General features: G+C 45.3%; 1 long non-coding RNA gene across 14 annotated transcripts in view; it reads right to left on the bottom strand.

The window, feature by feature from the left end:
* Nucleotides 1-22,095, bottom strand: part of LOC139599885 (uncharacterized) — a 134,379-nt gene that overhangs the window by 46,139 nt on the left and 66,145 nt on the right. For 4 of the 14 annotated variants that reach the window (XR_011682328.1, XR_011682329.1, XR_011682334.1 and 1 more), the window contains exons 1-2: nucleotides 4,032-4,126; nucleotides 3,563-3,609 (exon numbers count right to left, since the gene is read on the bottom strand). This is a non-coding gene — a long non-coding RNA (uncharacterized lncRNA). The other 10 variants (XR_011682331.1, XR_011682339.1, XR_011682333.1 and 7 more) reach the window with 9 other exon arrangements.

The raw sequence follows: 22,095 nt of genomic DNA, 5'->3' as shown, positions 1-22,095 counted from the left end.
ACAGCAGGGCAGGGAGCAGCGGCTCCGCTCGCAGCCCGGATGGGAGCGCTGCCACCCAGGGCTGTCCCTGTCCCTTCCCCGGGCTGGCAGGGACCGAGGGCTGTCCCTGTCCCCTCCCCGGGCTGGCAGGGACCGAGGGCTGTGCCTGTCCCTGTCCCCTCCCCGGGCTGGCAGGGACCGAGGGCTGTGCCTGTCCCTGTCCCCTCCCCGGGCTGGCAGGGACCGAGGGCTGTGCCTGTCCCTTCCCCGGGCTGGCAGGGACCGAGGGCTGTGCCTGTGCCCTCCCCGGGCTGGCAGGGACCGAGGGCTGTCCCTGTGCCTGTCCCTGTCCCCTCCCCGGGCTGGCAGGGACCGAGGGCTGTGCCTGTCCCCTCCCCGGGCTGGCAGGGACCGAGGGCTGTGCCTGTCCCCTCCCCGGGCTGGCAGGGACCGAGGGCTGTCCCTGTGCCCTCCCCGGGCTGGCAGGGACCGAGGGCTGTCCCTGTGCCCTCCCCGGGCTGGCAGGGACCGAGGGCTGTGCCTGTCCCTGTCCCTTCCCCGGGCTGGCAGGGACCGAGGGCTGTCCCTGTCCCTTCCCCGGGCTGGCAGGGACCGAGGGCTGTGCCTGTCCCTTCCCCGGGCTGGCAGGGGCAGCAATTCACCAGCCCTGAATTCCTTCCCCAGAGTTATTCTCCTGCTTTTTAGCCAAGTCTTCCACTTGGACCTGTCCATCCCAGCCCACGGGGCAGGCAGCCCAGAGATGGAGCCAGTCTGGATCCACTGCAGCTGTGGCTCATCACAGCTGACTGAAATGAATGCCCGTGTCCCTGCAGCCTCCTCAGCTCGGTACCCACGGCAGCTCTGACCAGATAAGATGCTTGTACAGGACACGTTACAGCATGTCCTGGCAGCCCTGCCAGCCCCGTACTGGCAATCAGGAGACTGAGCTGAAAACAATTAAAAATGGAATGGCACAGCTCTCTTACCTGGGAATTAACCCAGAAAGGAGATTAGAATAAGGCTGTGGGAAAAAGCATGAGGTAGTTTACAGCTACAGTGTTCTCCATCTGAGCCAAGCACGCAAAGAATGATAATCCTCAGCCATGTTTCTCCTGCTGTCATAAACACTGTTTTCTTTGGTGGACTTGGGGGTTTTAGTTTTGCTTTTTCTTGTTTTTCTTTTAAAACCAAGCACACACATGGTCTGCACTGCATGGGAGCAGCAAGTCCACAACATCCATCCTACCTACCCTCCACACTCCTCCATGCCTAAGGTGGAAACAAGTGACCCAACTTCAGACTCAGGAGCTGCTCCTGCACTACACAGCTGTGTGGACGTAGATGGAAGAAGGGAAAACCACTGGATATTTCTTTGCCATTGCTGCTTTCCTTTGCCTCAATTCCTAATACAGATTTTATATATGAGGAACTCTAAGAAATACCAATAGAGCAGGGGAAACACCAGCACTCACGATGATGATCTGAATCATAGTATAGATTAATTGTGGCTCTCTAGTCCTGGGAGCCACAACCATGAATTCATAATCATCACAGACAACTGCTGAACACAACAGCTGCTCAGGCTCCCCATTACATGTATTTATAGTGGTGGCAATCCAGAAAACAGACACTGCTTTACGGAGAGAGTTAAAAAGTGATGCCATTTGCAACACACACACGCACATTAAACAACCATAAAGCTCCCCCCTGCACTGCACAGCATTGTAATAGATGTTGGCATTATGTCAGGAAAAGCAGTTTCCTGGATTCAGCCACATTAATGTTCACCCTAATGAACTCTCTGGAGGAGCTGTCATAAATGACAGAATATCATAAAAGAGCTTTGCCGCCAATAGAGGCCAGGGAGAGCACAGACCCTGATTACATGCACGAGATGAACTTGGAGCTGTGATGTTCTTGAGGCAAGGCAGTGATATTTCTGCTTTATCAGTTATTCATTGAGCTAAGTTTGCTGCTTTTATCTCCGCAGGTGCATTTGAAGTAGGATTCATGGAAAAGAACTTAAAAGATTTCCTACAAAGTTATTAAAGATAATAACTGAAATAATTATTTTGCCTGATAAAGCCAATGACTAAAATTATTCAGGCTTTTAAAAATCAGATAATAAACTAAGTTTCTTCCTACTGGTAATCAGCTCATTTCATTCCAATGACTGTCTTAAAAAAATTCAGCTTTGTTAATGCCAATCTTGTCAGAGGTTATTCAGTGGGGAGTAGGTGCTTTGTTTGTTTTTTATTATTTTGGCTTTGGTTTGTTTTGTTTAGGGTTTTTAAAATTGTATAGATACTAGGGAAGAGGAAAGGAGATGAGACCACATGGAATAGTTCTTTCTGCTCAGCTGCTACGTTTAACCCACACTGAGAAGTTCAGTCGCCTGAAAGCATTTACCCTAAAATACTCACAGGCCTTGGAGCTGGGACCATTTCTGGGCAAACAGTCTGTACAGGCTGTCCTACCTGGCAAGGAGAAGCTCCTCTCCACCAGCACATTTTTCAATGTCTTCAACAACCATGTCTTGGACACCCACAATCCAACCAGAGCTGACTGCCACCCTCTCTGCAGTGACATCCAACCAACAGAGAACTTAATTCAGCAAGCAGCCAACAAGTGCAATAACCCACTGACACTCACAGACTATTGCCTGCTTCACTTTGGGAATTCAGGTACATGCCTTCCCATCTACAGTGCATGTCATCTGAGGATAGCAGCATTTCTCCAATGATTGCACCTCGAACAGACCTTTTCCTTTCTGTTTGGTTTCATTTCCTTTTCACTGCCTCATTTGGGCACCTTTCACTATTTCCTGCCTCCTTCCCTCTTCATGCTACAGGTGATCAGAAATGGAGTACACAGGATTTCATGTCACACGGTCACAGCAAAAATAACGGAACAACTCTGGAATTAGATCAAACCAGCCCCATCATTTCTTTTGGCAAAGAGTGATTTTATACAAATTGCAACTGCAGCCTCATTTCCAGAGAAACAGATACTCAAGGTTTGGATACAAACTCCAGCCCCCATGCCACAACCCTCTCCTCCCTTGGAGCAGGATAGAGCCCACACAGCCAGCTACAGGCAAGAGCAGCCTGACACAGGAATAACTTCTCCATCCTTTCTGAGGCCAGCAAGGGGCAAGACACCAAATGTGCTGTGCTTCACAGCCCCCCAAGCCAATAACAGCCCTCTGCACCCAACACCTGCTGGGATAAATTAAATCAATCCTCTGCACAGCATGGTGCCAGCAAGGCAGGCAAAGCCAGCTGCAATTCCCACTTTTTTTCCTGGGCTCCGCCTTTCAGGAGAGCAAACATTGCTGCATTTTTGCAGCCCGTCCCCTTTGCTTTTTTCTCTAACCCCTACAAAGTGGGACCAATAGGAACTAATAGAGCCTCCTGCAAGATTAAAGCAATTTAGCAAGTCAAAGGTGTCCTCATTTAATAATCTCTGGATCTCTATCACCCTGACAGCATGTCTTCATCAAGCCATTACAGTCTGAAAAGAAGTGGGAACATGAGATAGGGATGCCTGTCACAGTCACTGGTGAGCTGGCTCCACAACTTACCTGTCAGCTGCAATCAGGCATCCACAGATTGCTGCTCTGCTACAGACCTGAAAAAAAAAAATCAAAAAATCAATCACCATCATCCTGATGTGATAAAATCCTCAGTGCTCCAGACATGCCAGGTAATTGATCACTTCCTCATAACATACATCACTTCCTTGCTCTTCATCAGAAATAAACCCATCAAAAATTGAAATACAGAATGCAGCCCTGCCTCTATGGAGCAACCCCAATCCCTTTGCCCCAAATCCCTTAACACTAACTGTTACAAAGCTGCCCACCCCAAAGAGTCAAGTGTGCTTCAGTCATAAAAAAAATAAACTGGGGTAATAATATAGTCATTAAAGTATGACTTCTCCCAGGGTTAAGAGCAAGAAAGCTCTGGAGTTTAGAGCTGAGTCTTTTAGGAGTCCTCAGAGGAGCTTTAGAATGATGATGGCCCCCCCTTCACCAGCCAGATTCCAGTTACCCAAATCTCTTGGGCAGTCTCAGCCTGCTACAGAACTTCAGGGCAGATGGGGACAACGTAAGAGCGGGAGTCACCTCCCTGCATTTATGCACCCACTGATCCCTCCCCTCTGGGAGTGTCTCCCTGAGCCACTGACTGACAGCTGGGCAGGATGACTGAGCCTGGGTGAGGGTTTGGGCTTGGCCCTGAGAGGCTTCTCACATTTCTGTGGTACCGAGGGAATTCAGGCACCAGCTCAAGCACTTGGCTCCTGCTGAGGGTGGGTAGGAAGGGACCCCAGGAGGGTGGACAGGCAATAAGGCTCAGCTCCATGGCAGGATACAGGTTACATCCCAAATCCATCTGTGCAGGTGTGCTGCACTGCAGGTTAATTAATGCCCTGTTTTGGTGCTTGCACTTGAAGAGCAGGGCTGGGTGTGGGTTCTCTAGTTTTGCACAGGAACCTCCATTTCTTTGGACTTCATGAACAGCAAAAATACAAATGTAGGCAAAGAAATTAAATGTTGTCTTGCTTGCCCTGAGGCTTATTCCTGGAAAACAAGCCAGTTTCTTTAAAAATGGTCCCAAATCCCTGTAGTTCCAGCTTCTTCTCACTGCTTGAACAAATACCATGCTCCCAGTGTACCCTCCCATCTGTTAAATTCTTGCAAAAATGTTGGGTCTCTTTTTATTTACCATCGTAATTAATTGCCCTGAAGCTTACCTTTCCCTTCTTACCTTTTGCTTGTTTATCAGCTCATTTTTGCAACATTTGCTAATTATTGCAGACATTTCATTTAAGGAGGATTTGCTCCTTTCCTGCCAATCTCTTCTTTCCATTTGACCCTGCAGCAACTTTGCCCATCAAAGTAAACATCAGCTGCCTGGTTTGCATATGGAAGAATAAGGACAGTAAGTGGAAAACAAATGGGCATTGCTGCAATGTGTGGTGTTTATGGCTGCAAGCTCCCCACCTCTGCCCTGGTGAAGGGAGGGGTATTCAGTTAGAGGAGAGCAAACAGAGCACTCCCTCCTCCATCCCCTACCCCAGTGGCTTGGCTGGGGACACAATTGCATAAAGCAGCAGAGGTGGAAGCTGAGCACTGTTTATGTAAAGCAGCAGATGGTGACATTACATAATCTGAAATGTTATATATGCGTGTGTATATATATATAAAATAAATTTCACTGAGGCAATAGGACATTACATTGCAGGGACAATGTGTATGGCTGGTTGTGTGGGGGGTCTGTAAACCATCTGACAAGTTGAACATGTTTTTGGCTGCTATGTCTCAAGAGCAAAAAATTTAGGTGCAGATTTCCATGTCAAACCTTCTCCCAGCAGAAGGAAAAAGGAAATGCTAAAAGTCATAAAAGACAACGTCAGAAATTATCACTATGAAAGCAGCAGTGTAAATAACCAAACATGTAAACAAACGTGGAATTCCAGGTATGTGCTACATGCTGAATCCTTGCAAAATCTGGCCCAAACCCCTTTCCTGCAGAAGCCAGGACCTGTTGATGGCCAGCACAGATGTGGGGTACAGGTGGTTCGAACCGTAGGGCTGTGTGTCCAGGCTGTCCTGTGCTGGTGTCAGCGTGCTCAGCACCACGGACACCTGAGGCTATGCAGGAGGGCTCTGCACTGGAGCAGTGCCCTGTGCCACAAGCTGCCAGACTGATGGAGTGACAAGATTGTGTGGATGAATGCCAGGTGTCCATCCTGAAATGGCCATGGAGCACAGGGCTCCCAGGGAGCCAAGTGACAGCACCTGTACAGGGAAATGCTACACGTCCTGTGATGGGGACTGGCCATTTGGCAGAGAACACAGGCATTGCCCCTGCAAGATGGTGCTGGGCTTGAAATGGCCATTGGCCTTTAAATGCAGAAAGAGCAGCAGGCATTGACTGCACATTAATTTAAAATGTAATTTTTATCCTCTGCCTGAGACTCACGTGGGATTTATGCTATTAAATATTAAATACCAAGACCTTTATGCAATGAGGAAGCTTTACTGAATAAAATTACATTAAACAATGAAATCAGAAGCTTTGCAAATATTAACCGTGAAACAAGTTCCAAAAAACGGGGTGAGGACCCAGAGGGGATGTGTCCTTCAGCCAGTGACCCCCAAAGAGCTCCTGGGGCTTGTGGCCTCTGGCACGCACCTGAACAAGAGCCTCTGTCCTACAGCTGCACTGTGCTAGTGTCTGCACCCTCCGGAGGGCAAGGCTTGCACATCAAAACAGGGCTTTGAAGGGTAGCTCAACTTCCAACTTGTGAGAAGTCCAACAGCAAATTACAATTATCTTTTGTTTTCTTTTTCCTTACATTGCACTTCAGGGAATTATTTGAATATTCTGCATGAGAATGATGATTACTTTGTCAAGATGGGCTGTTGGAGTGACGTGGAGCTGATTTCATTCCATGTCCAGGTGGGAATGAGAAGAGAAACACTTCTGTAGCAATTGCCAAAACTGACCTCTAATTAACACTGGTACCACTGAACCTCAATTCTGTAGGACCTGCAAATAAACAACCACACTGGAGTCCGAAATGTAACAACTATTCAGTAATCTGTTTTACTCTTAGATTGTTCCAGGATTTAAAACAATGGGAAATAAGTTACTATCCCACCTCACAGCCTGGCTGATACCCAAGTGTTAACACAGGTCTGGGCCATACCTGCTCTGTGAGCCTTGATTTCAGAAAACCTGCTTAAATGTTGTCTGGATACAACTTAGCATAAGCACAGGTTAAGGACCTGCTCCATATGAGGCACTTCTCTGAAGTTCCTGTGTTTAAATGTCTCACCCAAAATATTTGAGTCTTCTCTCACATGAGTTCATTTGCCAGCAAGTATCCAGAGCTTGAACTGGGAGAGGTAAGAACATCTTGTTATTAGAGCAGAGAGACTGGTCCTCTTTTCAACCAATTCACTGAGGTTTTCTAAGTGGAGAGAGGAGAGAGGGAAGCTCTTTGTTAAAATGCTCATCTTACAAAAATAGAACAGGTAGAAAAAACTATTTCCCGAGTTCTCAAAATGGACTTGATGTTGAGATTGAGATTTTTAGAACAGAAGACTAATGTTGAAAAGTAATTGGAAACCTGTTTGAACTGCTTTAAAAAGATTGTCTTTGGGGAAACATCCATTTAAGGGGAAATAAAGAAGCATAAAGGCCTGGAGGCAAAGCAACCTTCAATAAAGTGCATGGTTTGCTTCTGCAGCCCAGGGAGTGAGCGTTCCAGGGCGAGCAGCCCCAGCTAAGCCCTGTGCTCCCCTGGCCAAAACACTCTGTCCACCACTGCTGCTGGGAAAAAAACCCCAGGGAATCCAGGCAGCAGGAGCACAGATACCACAGAACAATGTAAATACAGACATTAGTATAATTTCTATCAGAACAGATGACTGAAGGAATTTCTACTGTTCCATTTGCAGTTCCAAATTCAACCCATGCCACAAGAAGATTTCCAAACATTAAACATCTTTCCCATGTGCTGTGGAAGGACTCTGTGTACCTTTGAAATTAGCTATCTCCACTATTTCTGTTGTATCTGCTTATAGTCCAGCAACCTGCCAGGGACAGAGCCAGCCAAAATAGCAATAAAAACAATTCCCAAGGTCAGGGGAGCGCATCACGCTTGGGGCATTAAAAATCTCAGCTTTGCTCTAAGCTGCGGTGATAATCAGCACCAGAGACAGCAGGGAGGACTTTCCACAGGGGTGTTATGCTGCTTGGTGTCCATATGGCTCAGTGATATTTTGCTCAATTTTATTTCATGGTTGGAGAGATCAGAGTTTTCCTTGAAGAGCTGGCAGGCAGAGCAGAGAAAATTCCCAAGGTATTTTCCTGTTCTAGCAGCAAACTGCAAGGAAAAGAGTCCCTGCTGGGCTCTCATGGACGAGAGGGCTCTGGAGCAGCAGTGGCATGCCAGGACACAGAATTGTGCAGGAGCTGAGGACACTTCCTCACAGAAGTGCTGGCTGACACTCACCTCCCGTCCTGCTCAAGAGGGGCAGTGACACAGGGGCAACAGGCACTGCCACCCAATGCCAGGTCACTGGGTGACTCTGCCCATCGCTCTGCCTTGGCATCCCCTTGGGATAGCACTTCCAAAAGCACCCAAACCTCTTAAACCTGGGAGAAACCAGAAAAGTCAGTGTGGTCTGGGAAGCTTTAGGAAAATATATAAAGGTAAATATTGCCCCCTCAATAATGATAGCTTCACACTACTGCAATTATTCTTCTACCAATATTTTGATGTTTCCACTTTCTTCAGTCATTACTAATGACTTATTCTTGTTCCCAGACACCAACCAGAGCCACCATTTGTAATATTCTGACCACAGGCAGGTGTAATAAAGTTGATCAAGGTGTTGACACTTAAAGATACAAGTAAAGGAACATGATAAACTGCCAAGAACTGTGAGCAAGAAAAAAAATGTTCTTTCTTTGTGAAATAGCACCTGGCAGTGTTGAGTCTTTTGACTTTGTTTTGTGTAGACAACAGCTTTCAAATTACTCAGGTATTCATTTGGCCTCTCAGAGCAGAACGGGCAGGCAAAATGGCCCTCGTGCCCTGGGACACAGGGTGTCCCTGCTCTGGGCATTGCTAGATGTAGGGGACACAAGGGAGGTCCATCATCATTTGTCCCACCCTCTCACAAACTGGAAATGAATCCACGTGTGTGCAACTCCTGGCAAACACCTCTGCACATTTCCCTCCTGCCCCATTTATATTCCAGTTTAAACTGTGTGTTACATGCCAACAAGATCATTGTGTGGACACACAAGGAAAAGGTGGCAGTAGGCTGAGAACATCAGACTGTGCAGCTTGGCTTGCCCTGAGCACAAGGATCATCCCTGAACTGAGGAGGGGATGCTCTCCTGGTCCTTTTGCTGTTTTACACAAAGCTGCCACTTCTTCCTGCAGCCCCAGGTGTGTGATGTGCACAAAGGAAAATTAGGAAGATGCTGTTGCTGACTAACTGGCAAACCACTGAGGCAAATTCTCTGGAAAAGAGAAGAATTCTAAAGGGCAGGGCAAAATAATGGATTGCTCCAACAAAGGTGGTTTGACAGCAGCTGCATGATTTAAATTCAGTGAGAGAAAAAAACACAGCAGGGCCTAAACAAGAGTGTTGACCATGAAGTAGACTTTCCTGGAACTGAAGTGAAAAGCCTAATTCATCAAGCTGTAATGAGAACCTCATTGTCATTCATCTTTTATGTGAACATTTGCAGGCAAGAGCCTGGATGTCAGGGGAAAGCCCTGTAATTAATTTATCTCTGTTGTGTAAAAGGTAACGGATCTGAACAATAAGTTCTGTCCCAGCACAGCTGCCTCAAATAAAAATCAAAGTGATTATTTAGGTATTATTTCTACTTCCATCAAAGGAAAACTAAATAGCTGCAGAAAAACTGGAACCATGAAAAATGCACTGTTTGACAGAAAAGGTGCAAAGACCACTTCCAAAAATCATGTTGGCAAGAACAACCCAAACCCTCAGCAGGGAGGGCTGAAAAGAAGTATCATTTGTTTGCAAAGGGAGAATTTTATACCTATCTGAAGGTACCTATCTGAATTTTATACCTATCTGAATTAGGATTAAGGACTAAATTAGGATTAAATAATGGAGGCAACAATCAAAGTTATTTCCCATGGATAATTTGCCCTCAGTGTTCAGAAGACTATGTCAATAGTCCCTACAATTAAATATCCCTGGCTTACTCCTGTGCTTGCTTTAATCAAAACCCTTTATTTTTTGGAGCAGGAGCACCAGTGGACTCACAAGAGTGACAAAGACTTGCCTGAACTGCCTTTTGTGCAAACAGGTGCCAGAGAGAGTTGTTACAACCATTGACCCAGAAATGGATTTGCACAGGTTGGGGTCCAGCTCAGTGTGTGTTTGGTGCTGAGCACGAGCTGATAGCCCTGCTGCCAGGCTGCTGCTTCCATCCAGCAGCTCCAAACTCAGGGAGTGAGTGGAAAGGCAAGGAGGGGCACAGCTGGGGCTGCATAAATTATCAGTCACAGTGGATGATGTATTGACATGTAAAAAGCAGGAAGAGGAGCCTGGGTCGCTGTTTGCAGCCAATGTGTTAGGTGAGCTAATTAAAAAGACAAGAAGGAAGTTACAGTCAGTGGAAAGTGAGGTAGTTGATGTTTGAGAAAGGAAAAAAACCTCCTGCTGCCCATGCCAGACCTGCCAGGTGTCCCTCCATGACCAGGCTGTGCTCAGTGCAGGGACCATGCAGGGCCAACAGGTAGAAGTGTTTTGTGGGAGGATAAAAACACAGCAAAGGAGAGAGAAAAGGCAAAGAAACACTCCTGAGCCTTGAAACACAAAAACAACAGCAATTTGGGTCTGTTCCTAGAGTTGAGATCCTATTTTTCTTCTACTTTATACATTACCATGCAACTCTAGAGATTAAAACAACCAGCATGCTTGCCAATACTCTGGTGAATCCACAAAAATGTAGGTCTCCAGGGTTCGTTAAATTATTTTTTTCTGTTGCTGGTGTGGTTGGAATTTATCCTTTAAGGATGTTCTTGCCAGCTGGGATATCCCAGAGGACATGTTTCTTCCTCTGTTTTGCTGGCAACCATGAGGAAAAACATCATAATGAATGACCTCTTTTCTCTTTTCCTTCTGCACCAGCTGGCTCCAATACCCTTTCCCAACCTGCCCTTGCATCTTCTACCAAACAGTATCTCATTTCCCAGAGACTTCTTCAGGCTCCTCAAGATAATGAAAAAACCAGTATAATGGAAATACTTGGCATGGCCTTTCCTCTTTTAAACCAACTTGCTTTTTTATTTAAAAAGCTATTGGAATAAGTAATTTCCCTCTATTCTGTTAATCCCAGCTCCCTGCACATCAAGACACATCCGAAACTGGCCATACTGAAAGCCATTAGAAAACCTTCAGAGGGCAGAAACAGAGCTCTCTGCAATTGCTCTACTAAATAGTTTGCCAGAAGGAAAACGCTGAATGGGCCTTCAGAAGTGTGCGGGAAGAAAAAAGCAAGAGAATAAGATTTTTTCCTGTACCTCTCTCGATTCTTTATTTCCACAGAAGGTGAGCAGAGTGGATGTGCCTGGGGAGCGGGGCCAGCTCAGAGCCTGCAGTGCTGGGGCTGAGCTGCAGCCTGGGCACCAGGCAGGATGGGAACATTCCAAAAAGGCAGCTCTCCATCTCCAGCCCAGCCCAGAGGGTGGCTCTGCAAAATCTGCTACTTGACTCACATTTTCCCTCCTTTAGTATTTTCTTTTTCACATTAAGTTTTCTCCAGTTCCAGTTGTTCTGGTCTGAGCCCAGTTTGCTCCGTGGGCATGACAGGTTGCTTAGCAGCTGACTTTAAAGTTTGATTATTGTATTAATATTGATGCTATCATTGCATGAATCATGACTCCTGTAGGAGGAATAATTTCAGTTTCTTTAAAATATTGATTTTGGAGAGATACCAAAGTGGAGGCACATGGGACTGAATCCTGCTGGCACAGCAGCTCGAGGATGAGCATCACCAACTCTGCTGGGTGGGATGGAGACTGGGAAAAGCAGATGGAAATTCTGGGATGGTTTGGATTTTAAGGGATCTGCCCTCCATTGGGGGCAAAAACTCAAGACAACATAAAAATGTTTCTGCATTTGAAGGAGCTGATGTTCTCATGTGTATGGGAGTAACTTTATCTTGGATCCAGGGAGATATCCAAGGCCATAAATGTGAGGGCTAGAAATCATATCTGGATTATCTAGAATATGATCAGAAGTCAAAAGAAGTCATGAATACAAAGTTCTGTCAAGAATGTCTGTATTATCTCAATATTTTCCACATAAAATACAAAAAAATGGGTTATATAAATAACATTCTGTGAAAATGTCCTTAATGGCTGTGTTTTGACACATCTTTAAGACCATAAACTTCACTCTTTTTAATGTTTTTGGTAAGACTTGTAATGAGAAAAGACAATTCTGAAGTCCTGACATTAATAAGTCTATTGTAAAAAGGTCACCTTTGCCTAAGAATATTTTATTATCAGTGGAGCAGAAGAGCTGTGAATGTGTAATGACTTTTATCTGATGATTGCCTTGTATTCTTTCTAAGGAAAGACGGCTTCAGATGTTGATAATTTACATATAAGCGTTGAAGTGTTTGGCAGCAGAAAAACAAACTGGTTCAGAGAAATTAATTATAAAGCAGCCATAGAAGAGACATGAAAATTAACTTCTTATCTTTGTGTGTTTCCAAGAGGTTTTAAAAATCACTACAGGACTGCCTGTCCCTGGGACACCACTGCACAGGGTGAGGCAGACACACACTGGAGACTCACTTTGAGTATAAAGCACTGGAAAGGATATTTCTCATTTTCATTTAGTTTTTCCACTTTGGTGCAGAACCTCCACCACTTGCATTTAGCAGAACATAATGGATTGGGAGGTACACAGAGAGGAGATATAGGTAAAATGGGTAGAGATAGAGATAGAGATAGAGATGGGCAGATAGGAGTGTTAGTGGCAACAGGAGCTCAGATCAGCTCTAAGAGTAACAGCCACACGCAAAACCAGAGCTGTGTGAAGGTCCCTGTCCCCAGGAGCTGCCGACAGGAGAGACAAAAGTGAATCATGCAGTCAGGATCAAGCTGAACATGTGGGACCAGTGAGCTCCCAGACTCCCTGCAGGAGCTGCCAGCCTGGCATGGGTTTGCTGTGGGGTACAGAACCTGTTCTGCAGCCACTGACACAACTCTGCAGCTCAGAAATGTCCCTCCTGTCTGCCATGACCACCAGCACACCTCAGACTCCGTTCTCATGTCAGATTAGGTTTCCCCAGGAGAACTGGGTATTCATAAATAGCAGTGCAGAGCTTGTTTGTTATTTTGAGTCATTGCATTTCACTTAATTACTCCCAATACACCACCCATGAAGGCTTTTCAACAAAAGCTTCCTCTGTTAAGAAAGCATTTTCATATACTAATGATCTTATCTCAGGAATATTTTTCAAAGAGCACTTAAACATCATGCTCCATTTGCCAGGGGACACAGTGAAAAGTAGGGGTATTTTTATAATTGTAATTTCAAGAAAAAAGTATTTTCTAAAAGTGCTATCTGGGACAAAGGCTTTGTCTTACTATGAAGTCCAATTATCTGGGGATCATATAACTGCAAAACTTCATCAGTACAAGAACACTGTGCCAACTCATCAGTATTTCAGAGGAAATATGATGGATATTCACAGAGGATGGTTTTTTGCTGCAAAGTGATGGCTGCTGACGCCTGGAACCCATTCTCAAGGTTCTGCAGGGGAGCAGCATGCCCCTCTCACAACAGCACCGAGTTCATTTCATGTGCCAGAGCATCAGAAAACAAACAGGAACAGTTCTGATGGATATGTGAGAGACTGGGAAAAGAGATGGAGAAGAACCAGAGGAGCAGGACAGGCAGCAATTGAGATTTGTCAAGAACCCTTTTGTCAAGAAGCTGGAGAGACCTGAATTGCAAATGACACTTAGCCAAACAGGAGAAGGGAGGACAAGAGCAATCCAGAATGTAATGAAAGCATGAGGATGTGCAACTGCAGCTCTCCAGGAATGCGATGAGATGAAGCTGGATTCTAGAGGTGCTCCCAAGCATGTCCTGTGCCATTTGCACCAATTACAGGGCTGCTCTCCAGCCTGCCCTCCTAATATGAAACAGGAGGAGCCCTAATCTCTCTGTATCAGGAAATGGGTATTTAACCTAATTTTTTCAATCCCTAATTGCATCCTTATTCTTCCTAATACTGCGCTAATAAATGAGGCATTCCAGATTCCACCCTGGCATTTCAGCACACCATAAAAAATACACAACAGATGAAGCAACCATTATGTGTCGAGCATTCTCAGCCAGTGCAGCTCCAACAGAAGAAATCCAGTTCCAGTGATGGCAGCCCCAGAGCAAGGCCCACCATGAGGGAAGCCGTGGGCACTGTGGACTCGTGTGGGACTCTGCTCGTGTCTCCTTTAAAGCATGCGCACTGACAGATGAAAATATTCACAGTTGCCACAAAGCTTGCTTCATCTTTCATCCTGTCATGAATGAAACGCCTTCTTAATGTCCTTTACATCAAAGAAATGATTTCTTTATCCAGTATCATCCAACCTGTTTTCCATTTCCAATCTCCATTCCTTAGAAAGCTGAACACTAATTGGTATTCAGTGAATGAATTGTCATTACTTTTATTAATTATATCACATTGTTCAACTCCCAAGATAAGGGAGTTACTGTTCTCAATACCAAACAATGATGCCGCTCCTGTCAGGAGAGAGGGGTGAGAGATAAAAATTCCAGAAGTAACACTCCACTAGCAAAAAGGGACATTTGTCAGCTCTCCTGAGCCCCAAACCGTGCTTGGAGCTCTGGCTGTAGAAAAACAGCCTTCTCCCCTGGGAGCAGCCAGCTCCCCAGGCTCCCCTGTCTGAGCCCTCCTGCTGGGTGGGCACACACACTTTTCACTTTTCACTTTTCACTTTTCACACTTTTCACACTTTTCACTGCTCCCCAGCACATGCAGGACTGCAACCCGGGGTGCAACCCAGGAATAACCACTGAGGTTTAAAAATCCACCAGTGGAGTTCACAAAGCTCAAGTTAATCTGTAAGTTGGTGTCTGATTCAGAGAAACAAGAAGAGGCTGCTCCAGCTCCTACACAGACAGAATTTATTCCGCCCCATCTCAGAAGAGATGTAGTGTTCCTTTTGTCTTGTTTTTAATTTTTATAAGAGGAAAGACTTGAAAAAGAATATATCTGCACAGCCTAATTCCCAATTGACATTTTAGTTTTGAGTCCAGAGATGAACAGGATGCAGTGGTGTGAATTGTTACAATAACATTAAAAATGCATCAGAACTCATTATCCTAAATTTAATCTCTCCCTTTGAAATTCTGTCAGACTCATTCTGTTGGTTCCCTTTTTGACATGGCTTGAGCACCTCAAGGGAGCAGCTGTACAGTACCAATAATAATGATTAAATTGCTGTCTAAAGCTTCACTGGACATCAAAAATAAGTAGATTAAATTCACACTTACAGACACTTTTTAAAGAAAATTATCAGTGTATCAAGATGGTGGAGCTTAAGATAAGCCCTTATGGAGTAACTACACCAGCTCATAGAGCAAATGTCCTATAAACCTCATGGACACAGGACTCCGAGGGAGAGCAGGTCACAGCCCTGAGGGAGGCTGTGTTTTCAGGGAAGCAGAAAGTGATACTTCATCCAAACTTATCACAAACTACAGCTTTGGAAATGTGTTGCTTCCTGCCCTGGTAGGGCTCCTGCCCTGTGCTCTGCTCACTGTCCCCCATGGCCAGCCCCAAATCCTGTTCTGCAGCAGTAATGCAAGTGCGTGCTTACCTTTTGGAGGGGAGAGTTTTAAATAGAGCTGTATAGACATGAATATCATCAACCAGATTTGTAATTAATTCCAGCAACTCATTAACTGCAGGAGTAAAGTCACTGGAGCTTCACTAGTTTATGAGACCTCCGGATGGGTGTCCATTTACTTACTAAAGAATGCAGATCGTGCCAGGGTTTTATTAGGTGGTGTATTCATTAATGTAGAGACTCTGTCCATCAGAGCTGCAAAGAACCAGAACAGCTTTTTAGCTGAAATTCCACATCAGCTCTCAGGAGTTCTGTGGGACACAAACAATATATAAACTTTGTGCTAATTTCTCCTTAAATTATCAATATCCCCACGGAGAGCAGTAAAACTGACCTTCAGCTGCCCTGATAAGTCATGGTTAAAGGAGTGGAGATCCTGAGCTGTGCTGGGTCTGTGTGCTTGGTCCTTTGAAGGGTGCTGGCCATGTCCCAGCATGCATCCCTAAATAAACCAAAACTGAACTGAAAAGTCACTTTGAATTATTATTAACAAGCACTGCACTATTTTAATTGGCCCCCTGGTGAATACTGGACTAAGCATGGGGACAATAAATTGCCTTACTGTGTGAATTTATTTTTTTTTAATCCAACAGTAAAAAAAGTCCCCGAAACTCAGAAGAAACACTGATTAGCACATAAGCACATGGAGACAGCTGAGAGCACCAGGTCTGGTAAGAGCTCTCTGTTCAGCCAGCTCTGGAGCTACCACAGTGATGGACAGGCAAACTCCAGTGGCCTCAGCATCGAACCAGCAGTGGTGGTTGAGAGTTGCAACTCAAGACTAAAACAGCCCAGTTTTTGTGTACCAGGAATGCTTGGAAACTGTATTACTTAGTCTTCTACAATGGCTGTTTCTTTTCTGGAGGATGAGGAAAAGCACCTTGTAGAGCCCCACTGATGTGCTGCACCTCATGCTGGACCTGGGTTTTCCAGCATCGCTCAGAAGTCAAAACAGGACCAAAAAAAAAGAGCCAAGTCCTCCTACAGAAAGCAAGAACTGAGCCAAATCAGCCTCCACGTAAGCTCCACCTGCTGCCACCCTCCATTCATCAGGAACAATGAGTGCAGGCATTGAAATTCCACACTGATTTGATAAACGGAGTACTGCTTTTTTAGTATGTCACATTTAGGCAAGAGAACAGATTCTGGCTGTAAAAAAAGTACACTTGGAACCTGCTTTTATAGTTCTTACTTGAAATATTTTTCAACAATCCTCTCATCACATGCATTTAAACAACTGCAGCCTCAGGGGTGTAATAACCGATAGCAAATCCACTGACTTTTCCAGGGCAGAAATGCAAGTCCTACATGCAGGTCACAATTTAATGAGTTCACAGACAACAAACCAGAGGGGAATCAATGCTAATTACGACAGGGAATCCCAGTGTCTCCATTGCATCTGTAGTGTCACTCACCTGCAACCACCAACTGCTCACATATTGATTTTAAGGTTAGCATCAGGCACAACACCTTGATGTGAAGCGTGTCCCTCTGCCCTCAGATTTGCACTGACAGGGATCAAACAGCCAGTAATTGGTAGGGGGGAAACATCCCATACTCCCCAAGCACAACTGGAACAAAGGAAATCCCAGATTCATGAATATTTAGCAAGTTTCCACACTCCTATGCATGACAGATGTATTTTGGTTTTAAAAGAATGTCAAAACCATTCATTGCAGTTCCCTTGTGAGATTAGAGTGGCCCCTTTTCTGGGAGCACTTGGTTTTGTGGCTTCATCCTGCATCTTCCTGCAGATTGGTTTAGGGCTGGAACTCTATTAACTGGAACTTTTTCAGGGAGGAAAATGGCATCCATACAGACATTTTTATTTTCAATTTTCATTTCAATTACACTTATTTTTGGGCTTTGAGGTTGTTTACTGAGCTGAAATATATCTGCCAGGAGTTCAAGTATTTCCTAGTCATCACTCACACTAGTTCTTTGAAAGGATTGTCAAGACAAAAGGAATCCCACACATCCAAAAGTGCCACCTGAGGAGGATGTGTGAGCAGCAGGTTAGGCCAGAGGACAAGCCCTGCTGTCATCCTGAGCAGCCTGGCTGCTGGGGGCTGGCACAAAGCACTGCCCTGGGCTACAGCCAGAGACAGAGCTGGGACACCTGAGCTGGGTGTGCCCAGCTGGCCACCCCCTCACCGGGCCAGAGCAGCTACAGCCACCTCCCTGTGGCTTTACCCATCCCTTGGGAACACAGGGCTGGAGTGGCCGGGAGAGCTGTGCAAGGGGCAGAGGGGTACATAAAATGATCTATTGGGGAATTTAATGCCTGGTGATAAAACACTTTATCCATTCCCAAGGATGGTGCTTAAACAGATGCTGTTAGTGGTTGTATTTCAAAAGTCAATGGGGCTAAATAAATCTAAAATTTACTTCTACTAAAAGTGTTATGAGGCCAAGGTCTTTTTATTCTTTAGGTGTTCAATTAAGCAAAAATCCAGAGATCTGCAGGAGAATTTAAGACTGCCATGAACAGGAAAGCTTTTTAGTTAAGCTTTCATCTCTTCATGTGAAGAACTAAATTGATGATTTTTAAATAATTTACATCCCAGAAGTAGTGTTAAAAAAATGTCCCAAATGGAGCTAAAAGCATCGTAAATATAATTTCCTGTCAGATTATATGAAATACCCTGATAAATGAACAGCTCTTAAAAGGACACTAACAGTGGACTTGGAAGGTCTGACTCCAGCTTTCTGAAAATGCCAGCTCTGAGTAGCTGCCGTTTCACTTCAGCTCTGCGTGCCCTGAGCAAGCCATGAGATACAGAAGTATGAGTGTGCACTTTTTCCTTTCTCTGATTTATTACATCAATGCTTATGTTTTGAAGAGCCTTATCCAACTAAGAAAAAAAGGGAAACTAGTCATCAACCTAGAACTTGGGGAAGGGGAGAGAGACATGACTGTTTATCTGCTCAATAAGGATCCTTTTGAACGCATCACCAGCTGCCAACAAACGCAAATGTCTTTTATTTTCCTTTCAGTGAGTGCATGTGGGAGGGGAGGAGAGAGAGGAGAGAGTCTGTGTTAGCTCTGCTGTTACACTGCTGAATTAAGACAGCCACCTACCCATCATCTACTTCCAAATCCCTCTTGATTTTCAGACACATCTGACATTTCACAGTCTTCTGTTGCCCATCCTGTTTAAATATTAATGCATCCAAAGGTTCAGATGACTGCAGCCATCCAGAACAGAGAATCAGAAATTAAAAGCAAACAGGCAGAACAAAGCCCGGTAACGAGTGCGTGGTTCTGAACTTGCTGGGAAGGCTGAGATGAGCATACAGTCAGCTTGAGCTGTGAGTCATCCTTTCTTGTTATTAATGCAGTATTTATCAGCACTCACTCCTTTCCTCATGATTTCTGCCGGCTCTGTTTTCACACCACGTTCATCACCACAGCTTTCCTGTTTCTGTGCCCAGCAGGCCCAGCTCGTGTTCTCAGGCTCTGTCTGTGTCCCATACTCCCATTGTGTCAGCAGCCTCTTTTTCTGGGTGTTGTACTTCTTTTGCAATTGTTTGTGTTTCTATGTGACAGGGCAGCAGTGGTGAAATAAGAAGTGACAGCCTACACTGAATGTTGTTATGACGCCGTCGTTTCCATTCTCAAGCAGATGGAGCCAGCACAAAATGAGCGCAGCTCTTTGGACACACTAAATGGCTTCAGCACCATGGCTGACCTGACCTCTGAGCCCAAGACGTGGCACTGACCTTCAGAGCGCAAGGGATAATCTCACTTGTCCTACTACTGCACAGGACATTGGTCAGAGGTCCGGGTACCACTGGACAGGGCTTGTGCATCTCTGCTCAGGAGCCCTCTCAGCACAGTGCTGACAGTGGAGCTGCTGCTCCCTGCACGTCCTGGCAACTTGCATTGTCCTGTGCACAAGGAATGACTGTGGGCTCTTCCTCCAGCCTCCAGATCACCAGCACTGAATCTGCATGAAAGATGTGACCTGTCCCCACCCCTGCATGGCCAGGGACAGTAAGGCCTGAGGAGTACACGACATGTCCAACGGGGACATCCAGCAAACCGTCACAAGAGCTGAGAACAGACACCAAACACTTCTATGACACCAGTTCCACCTTTCATACTGACATGTCAGCCATGGAAAGAGAAAAAGATAGAACCCTTAGAAGAGGAAAACCATGCTCAGGAAAGAGAAGATGCCAAATGCAGACGTTATGGGAAGTGCTCAACGTTTCCTTCCATTCAGTCTGAAAGTCAGAAATTATAACGGCTGAACCCTAAGGAGAGGACGATGAAAGGGCTTCGCTCCTGGGCATGTGACACTGCTCCCCTTTGTGGTACCAGATGCGGGGAAAGAGGAGAGAAGAAAAGCAAATCTGGAGCTGAAAGGCTCTTTTTTCCCCCTTTTTTAAAGCAAGAACAAAATTAAAATGATCCTGAAAGAACAACTCTTCCTTTCAAAGACATTAGTTTGGGAAGCTGGCTGTAAAAGGGTACATTTTTGAAATGTGGCTGCAGTTACCAAGCAACCTGCTCTGCTGGCAGCAGTGCGTCCGAATTCGGGGGAGGCAGAGCCCATGGCTCTGCCCTCCCAGGACAGCGAGTGCAAGCCTGGACAGCTGGCACACCACAGTGTGTGGAGCCAGGACCCTCCACCCAGCGTGGCCTCCAGAGCTAGCTGGGCCTTTGGAAGAAGTGAGCGTGGCAAAACAATTGAGACGTTGCACTGACAGAGGATGGAAGATCAAGGAGAACAGGAAAATCTGAAATAAGCCCAGTAGCTGCAGCAGAAGAGCTCTGGGTGTATGTGGGTGCAACTATAAGCATAATTTGATGTATATTACTAAAACGAAGGCAAACAGCAAACAAAATTGTCAATTAACATTCACTGTTCTCATATTCATTGGGCACACTGCAGTGCTTTGCAGGATTTTCTATAGCCTAGGGATATAGCAGCGGAAAGAAAACAGATGCCCTGGGACCCAACCTTTCCAGGCTGAAAAACCCCCAACTCTGCCTGGGTCCAGAGCTTCACCAAAGCTTTCATTCCATTAACTCCACACAAGGCTATCATTACACTTTTCTAATCATGAGTTGTTTTGTTACATCCATTACTGTTCTAAATGGGAATTAGGCACAACATGCACTTAATTTAGGTTATGAGTTGAGCTGGAAAAAAATCTAAGTGTATATCCAAGACAAAGAGTTGAGATATTTTATTTCCCCCCATTTGGTGAAGAGAATTGGCCCCAAACTTCACAACCTCACACTGTCCTAAAAGTCTCCGGGCAGCTTCTGCCCCCAAAATGTCCTGAGCTGCCTGGTGCTGAGGGCTGGGTTCAAACATCTTGGCTAAAAGCCTTAACAGAAAGACTGTGGTCAAATGTTGTTTGAGACACCTGATGATGCTAATAGTAAAGATGGGAGCACCTCCCAGCACCTCTTTCTACCCTTTTGAGCCACCCTCCACCACCACCTGAGCCAGCAGCAGCACATGAGCCCCTGTGCTGCAGTGTCACTTGCACAGAGCACATGGCACTGCCACTGTAGCATCTGCCTTTACTGCAACAGCCAAAGCAAACTCTGAGAGATATCCTGGAGTGTAAGATCCCTCACTGATCTGCACAATCTTCAACAAATGTTCTGTGCCTGGCATATTTATAGGGTTCTCTGAGATCATGCGAAGATTTGTCAATAATCGTATTAAACTTCACAGTTTTCCCTATGATACACCAACATGGCATGTATGTTATAAAGACAGTCATTGTGAAAAGAGCGTGGTGTCACTTAACAGCTGGTTTGCTCAGTTCTTTCATAAAACAGCTGAAAATGGTAGGTAGGCATTACATGGAATGCCTAATCCCTGAGTATTTAGGATTATTAGATGAAAAGGACAAGACCCTTTGCTACATTACATTTCTTTAGGAAACCACACAGTCTTTTAGATATTTCTTCTTGAAACAGCACTGGCAAAACCTGTCACTTTTCTGAACTGATCCTTACTGTTACAATTGAGACTATTTTCTGAAGCGACTGAAAGTTTGAGTCATTTAGCACAAGAACTGCTCCCACAACAGGATTCTAAAAGTAATGCCACTCATTCCAAATTTCTTTGCTGTATTTTGTGCAACAACCATGCAGAACCATCAAGCAGAGAAAGAAAGTGCCCAGGACTTTACTGAGACACAGACTGCCTCCAGCTGCCACTTCTCCCATCAGTGACTCATTTCACAGCATGACCATATAATGCACACAGGTTGTTTTCCCTGTGTTTTGCCCCTTTTCTCTTAGTACTATTGGGTATCATTTTTCCATGTCTGCACCCTGGTCAGAACACCCTTTGGATTCACCAGCCCGGTCATCCCGCCAGCCGTCCCTCCTGCAGCAAAGGTCCCGTACCTGCCCACACGCCTCATACAGCCCTGCTGCCCACGCACGTGCTGTGGGCACATCAGGAGTTTGGTACATTTTCAGCATAGGTTTTCTCACTGAGAATGCTGACTGCATTTTCTGTCACTGCTTCACCTGGGCACAGTCTTGCAATTCTATTGATTTAGGCCCCAACCCAGCACATTTAAAAATGTCATTACATTTAACATTTGATTAATTTAATTTCAGTAAAACTAAATTAATTTCACAATTTTTCAGCCTTAAAGCTGTACACCTACATGAAG

Source organism: Agelaius tricolor, unplaced genomic scaffold, assembly GCF_023055355.1.
Source record: "Agelaius tricolor isolate 1412-34295 unplaced genomic scaffold, bAgeTri1.0.p SCAF_25, whole genome shotgun sequence".
In the NCBI taxonomy this organism is placed as follows: Eukaryota; Metazoa; Chordata; class Aves; order Passeriformes; family Icteridae; genus Agelaius; species Agelaius tricolor.
Note: the sequence above shows the minus strand (reverse complement) of the source record. Positions and strands in the feature narration are given on the sequence as shown.